At 40.9% G+C, this 6,596-nt stretch overlaps 1 non-coding gene across 1 annotated transcript; it reads left to right on the forward strand.

Moving 5' to 3' along the window:
* Positions 1–5,869: 5,869 nt before the first annotated feature.
* LOC114385576 lies at positions 5,870–5,976 on the forward strand. Its single transcript, XR_003660944.1, has one exon. It is a non-coding gene; the product is annotated as a small nucleolar RNA R71 (small nucleolar RNA).
* Positions 5,977–6,596: the final 620 nt, after the last annotated feature.

Genomic DNA, 6,596 nt, shown 5'->3' on the forward strand with positions numbered 1-6,596 from the left:
ATCTTATTTTTGTTTGACTAAGGGACTAACGTTTGTTTCATTTTTTTACTTTTTTTTTGTACATACATATCGTTTGAGTTGTTACGTCGGTACTTGTTTCATTGTTGTCAATAGTGTTTGTTGAAATTCCGGAACCGTGTAGAGTTTTTCATTTGGGAACGTCGTCCTAAAAATAAAATGAACCGAAAATCCTAATAAAAAGTCATGTTCATAAAGAAAAGAAAAAGGTTTTTATTTATACATGTATGTAAAAGGAAAATGTGTATAGAAGGTTTTTGTGTGTAAATGATGCGTGGAAAGGAATTCTTGTGTGTGTGAGCAACGAGTGTATATGAAGAAACTTTTGTATGAACCATAAGTGTGTGTTGGGAAAAATGAAAAATCTTTGAATGTAAATAGGGTTTGTATATAGACCGTGTGACGTAAAGAGAAGAGTTCTAATGCGTGTATAGAAAAAGTTTGTCATGTATAAAAATATAGATGTACAAAGGAAGGTTTTCCTCATAAAGGACCACAGGTGTATAATTTTAGTGAATATATATAAAAATAAAACAAAAAGTAAAAAGAAAGAAAGACCGCGAAGTTCGACATGTTAAGAAGTATAAATCATTCGTAAAGAGCAAACGCATCTTCTGGAAACAAGGGACTGATGCTAAGAGTTTATTTTCCGGAATAAACTGAGATAAGGATGGATGAATTCAATGAACTGATGAAAGAACATAACTTGGAAACGTTGGGTCTGTCTGGGTAAATTCCCAACCGTAGTATCACAATGCCATAAATGGGATGCTTGAGGGCCCACCTGGCTGTAGCCATGACTAATTTTGCACGTTGTTTTCAAATCATCATTGTCACGCGTGCCTTATGGAATAATGTGGAAGTTCGGCCCGAAATCGACACCTTGACACCCAAATTTGTTTCACCCCAGATCTCAAGATTGGGGTTCCCACGATAAAAGACCCCATTGAAACACAACCTTAGACCTTTTTGAACCTTGGCCTGTAAAAAGGAATCCTCATTCTTTCCCCCGAAGCAAAGGACAGTGGAATCTCCTCTAGGGAGAGCGAATAGAATGCTAAAACCCTATTTCCCAAAGAAAGGGATGGGAAAAGAAAAGTGAAAAGAAAGAAAAGGAAGAAATGGAAAGAAAGAAAAAAGAAAAAAAGGAGAGAGATGAAAATAAAGAAAACAACAGAAGAAAGGAAAGAAGGATTCCCGATCAAAGATCGAAAGGAAGTAAAAGGGGAAAAGAAGCAATTCTCGATCAATGAAAGAAAGAGGATAGAAATTCTTCAAGCCAGATTGCCACTCAAAATCATTCTCGACTGGCAATATCCCACCCCATAATAACAAAGAGGAAAAGACCGAAACACCCAGCTTCCTCTCCAAAAACCCTAACCTCGAGAAAATCCTATTGGTCCGTGATCGTACGTTTGATCTTTGATTCGATAGCAAGTCGCGTGCAAAATAGAGTCATGGTGCAGTTATGGTTTGGGAATAGGATAAAACACTTGCCTTGTGAGTTTTATACACTATGAGTGATTTATTTTCAGCTTAGCCCGATGTTTCCCTTGCATGTTCATTTGAAAGCTAAAAGTTGACATCCTACCTTTCATTCTCGGTTACAAGGAAGATTACCCTTGGCACAAGTATATTGTTTCTTTAAGATATGGTGCTCTCGTGAATAATTTATTTTTCTTTGCAAAAAGCATGTTTGCTTTTGTAGGTGGAAAGACCCGGTGGATCGTTCGGTCCTGCCAACCAATCTTTTTCGGAGCCCCATGAATTGCGTTTTCGTTCATGTGTCCTCCACCTTCGAGTTTGGAGCCATGCGTGGTGATTGCTTAGTGCAATTCTCCATTCTCAACCCTTTTTCAGAGCCCCATGAAATGCGTTTTCGTTCATGCGTCCTCCACCTTCGAGTTTGGAGCCATGCGTAGTGATTGCTTAGTGCAATTCTCCATTCTCAATCTTTTTCGGAGCCCCATGAATTGCGTTTTCGTTCATGTGTCCTCCACCTTCGAGTTTGGAGCCATGCGTAGTGATTGCTTAGTGCAATTCTCCATTCTCACCCTTTTCCGGAGCCCCATGAATTGCGTTTACGTTCATGCGTCCTCCACCTTCGAGTTTGGAGCCATGCGTAGTAATTGCTTAGTGCAATTCTCCATTCTCAATCTTTTTCGGAGCCCTATGAATTGCGTTTTCGTTCATGCGTCCTCCACCTTCGAGTTTGGAGCCATGCGTAGTGATTGCTTAGTGCAATTCTCCATTCTCAATCTTTTTCGGAGCCCCATGAATTGCGTTTTCGTTCATGTGTCCTCCACCTTTGAGTTTGGAGCCATGCGTAGTGATTGCTTAGTGCAATTCTCCATTCTCAACCCTTTTTTGGAGCCCCATGAATTGCTTTTTCGTTCATGTGTCCTCCACCTTCGAGTTTGGAGCCATGCGTAGTGATTGCTTAGTGCAATTCTCCATTCTCAATCTTTTTCGGAGCCCCATGAATTTTGTTTTCGTTCATGTGTCCTCCACCTTCGAGTTTGGAGCCATGCGTAGTGATTGCTTAGTGCAATTCTCCATTCTCAATCTTTTTCGGAGCCCCATGAATTGCTTTTTCATTCATGCATCCTCCACCTTCGAGTTTGGAGCCATGCGTAGTGATTGCTTAGTGCAATTCTCCATTTTCAACCCTTTTTCGGAGCCCTATGAATGTTATTGCCTAGCACTGTTCATGTGCCCTCCACCTTCGAGTTTGGAGCTTTGTTTCATGATTGTCTAAGTGCGGACCCTCAAGGCAATCCTCCATTCTCCACCTTTTTTCAGAGCCCCATGAATGTTATTGCCTAGCGCTGTTCATGTGTCCGCCATTATCAAGCGCGAAGCCTCTGGTGACTGGGAAATAAGTTCTTCTGTTGTTTTCCGGATCGGTTCCTTCGCCAAATATGTGTATATTTGTATATGTATATTATATTCATTGTTCTTGTTGTTGTTTGTATTTTGTTTTGTGCAGAAGAAAAAGAAGGAGTAGAGACGAGAGTCGTCATCACGGAAAGGGCAGGACGGGCGAAATCAGTGTCCTATCTTTGCTTTCCTCTTATCTCCGATGAGAGGTAAGTAAAGAGGGGCAACTGTCATACCCTAATTTCGTCCGGGGATTATTACTTGATGACATGCAACCTTTGGTTAGCCGCTTTGAGATACTTGGCGTCCTTTGTTGCACAATAAATGAAGTCCCGAGACTTTTCAGAAATCAAAAGGAAGCAGGTTTGCGCGATCCGTGAAATTCCGTGATGTGGCGAAAATCGAAAAGAGGTGTTTTTGTGCAATCCGTGAGTTTCCGTAACTTCTTCGAAAGCTAAAAAAGAGTAAATACATAATCTGTAAGAATTTGTAACCTTGCGGAAGGAAAATAAGTATCGTTACGAAATTTGTAAAGTTTCGTAACGTTACGGAAAAAGAATTACCATAAAATAGAAGGGGGTGCATTTAGTAAAAAACGGGGTGCAAATAGAAATCTGGCCCACTTGGGCCTTCCAAATCCTTCCTCCAGAAGGCTATTGCTTGTGGAGGAAGCAACCTTGCTCGCCTAGGCGAGCTGGGTGGCAAGCTCCTCCCCTATTTTGCTATAAATAGGGGGAGGAGTGAAGAAGAAAAGGGTTCAGCCTTCTTGGCACTTCTCATTCTCTCGAAATTGCTGAGGAAAATTATTTCCGTGAAGAAAATCCAAGCCGAGGCGCTTCCGTAACGTTTCCGTGAGTAATTACGCGAAGATTCTCGACCATTCTTCAACATTCATCGTTCGTTCTTCGTTTTCTTTAGTCTTCAACGGGTAAGTACCTCAAACCGAGCTTTTCAATTCATTCTATGTACCCGTGGTGGTCCACATTTTGTTTCATGTATTTTTATTCTCGTTTTCATTTGCTTTTTATACCCCCTTTTGACGTGCTTAAGCCATTTATTTAAGTCATTTCTTGCCTAATCTAAAAATAAAATAAATTTCCACCGATCATTTGAATTGTATCATCCGTTAATTTCGGTTAAAATGAATTCCGACCGTTCGGTCGTGCCGTAACCACGTTGGAAATAAAAAAAGAGGTAAAATAATAATATAATAATCAAAAAAATACCTTTTAGTAAAGTAAAGCGAAAAATCAATCGGACGTTTTCTCTTTGGGATTTCTCATTCTTAATTGAATTGACTAATAACTAAAGTGAAACTAAGGCTAAAATCAACTCGCCTAGTCAAGCTCGTCCACAAAAATAGGTTTTTGAAAGTTTATCATTTCAGTTTCTTACCAAGTAAAATGGATCATTTTTAAAGTCCAACGCCTTAAAATGATCACCTTTCAAGTAAAAAGAATCACTTGATCCACGCATAAGAAAGAACTACGTAGGTCTGATTTCCTCTTCGATAGAGGGTACGTAGGAGCAAAAGCCCCGCTTTTGTCGACCTCAAAAAATAAAAAGAAATAAAAGTTAAGGTAATACAATTTCCACAATTCTAAAAAATAGGCTGTTGTCCTTTGAGACAAACGTGAGAGGTGCTAATACCTTCCTCAAGCGTAAATACAACTCCCGAACTTAGAATTTTCATTTTGACCGGTTTCCTTCGGTTTTTCTGACGTTTTCCACAAATAAACGTTGGTGGTGACTCCGCGCATCTTTCCTCCTTTGGAAAGCGCACCCGTGAGCCTCGCCTTCGCTCGCCCGCAAAAGGGCACGTTGCGATAGCATCCAACAGAGGTATGTTTACCTTTACTTTCCTAAATGTTTCCAAGATCTTCTTCTCTGCCTCTTCCATTTTTTTGTTGGAAATTGCTCTTGGAGGGAATGGAAGAGGGATATGCTGCTTCTCTTTAGATTCACCTGCATAGAAATTGTTAGGTAACTTACTCTTTCAATTTTTCTCATCATCTTTTTCTGGAGTAGAGTGAGGATGGGTAGGTTCATTTGCGGATGAGGAAGATGTTGCTGGATGAGGTCCTTGACACTGTTTTCCTGACCTCAATGCAATGGCACTCACATTTTTGGGATTATGGACAGATTGAGAAGGTAATCTGTTAGAATTCTGGGACTGTTGTTGATTTAACTGTGTAGCCTATTGTCCCATCTGATTAGTTAAGCTCTGAATGGAGGCTTTGGTTTCTTGTTGAAACTGCATGTTTTGCATAGTCATTTGTCTCACAAGTTCTTCAAGGGAAGGTTGCGGAGGAGCCTCAACTTTTTGCTGTTTCTGGGGCTGTTGCTGTTGTTGCTGCTGGATTGGTGAAGGAACGTATGGTCTACCTGGGCCAGCAGAATTCTGGAAATAAGGTTGTTGTTGTTGCTGTTGTTGTGAAGGACTCGGCCATCTAAGTTTGGGATGATTCCTCCACCTGGGATTGTACCTGTTGCTGGAGAGGTCATAATTGTTCTGTTGTGGCTGATTTTGCTGCTGAGGTTGAGGAGGTCTATTGTAGATGTTTGCAGCATAAGCTTCAAGCTGTTCAATTGCTTCAAATTGTTGCACAGAAGGGCAAAGGTCTGTGTGGTGGTCGGCAAAGCAGCATAAACCACAGAGTCTGCGACAGGTGCAGATTTTTTATTCATGGCCAGTTGGGTTACCAGGTTAACCAAGGCATCTAGTTTACCTTCAAGCTTCTTAGTCTCACCTGATGAAGATGAATTCGTGGCTACTTCATGAACTCCTCTAATGACAATAGCATCACTTCTGGCACTAAATTGTTGGGAGTTGGAAGCCATCTTCTCAATTAAATTTCTGGCTTCAGCAGGGGTCATGTCTCCAAGGGCTCCACCACTGGCAGCATCAATCATACTCCTCTCCATGTTACTAAGTCCCTCATAGAAATATTGAAGAAGGAGTTGCTCAGAAATCTGGTGGTGAGGGCAGCTTGCACACAATTTCTTGAATCTTTCCCAGTACTCATACAAGCTTTCTCCACTAAGTTGCCTGATGCCTGAAATGTCTTTTCTCATGGCAGTGGTCCTAGATGCAGGGAAGAATTCCTCCAAGAACACTCTCTTAAGGTCATCCCAGCTGGAGATGGATCTGGGAGCAAGGTAGTACAACCAATCTTTTGCCACTCCCTCTAGTGAATAAGGAAAAGCCTTTAGAAAGATATGATCTTCCAGGACATTAGGGGGCTTCATGGTGAAACAAACAATATGGAACTCCTTAAGATGCTTATAAGGATCTTCACTTGCAAGACCATGAAACTTGGGCAGCAAATGTATTAGTCCAGTCTTGAGAACATATGGAACATCCTCATCAGGGTACTGGATGCACAAGCTTTCGTAGGTGAAATCAGGTGCAGCCATTTCCCTTAGAGTCCTCTCACGGGGTGGAGGTTGTGGCATATTCTTAGAATGTACAAAATCAGAATGTTTAAAACTATAATGCTCAAAATCACCAATAACAGAATGCTCAGGATGCTCAAAAGGTACTAAATGATGTCTAACTAATCTATGAAATGTCCTATCTATCTCAGGATCAAAGGGTTGTAAGTCAGATGGATTTCCTCTAGTCATACACTAAACTCAGCATGCACAATTAGTTGCCTTCTTATGCAAGTAACAGTGTAGGTTTGAATTGCAGCTAC

This window comes from Glycine soja, chromosome 14, assembly GCF_004193775.1.
Source record: "Glycine soja cultivar W05 chromosome 14, ASM419377v2, whole genome shotgun sequence".
Classification (NCBI taxonomy): domain Eukaryota; kingdom Viridiplantae; phylum Streptophyta; class Magnoliopsida; order Fabales; family Fabaceae; genus Glycine; species Glycine soja.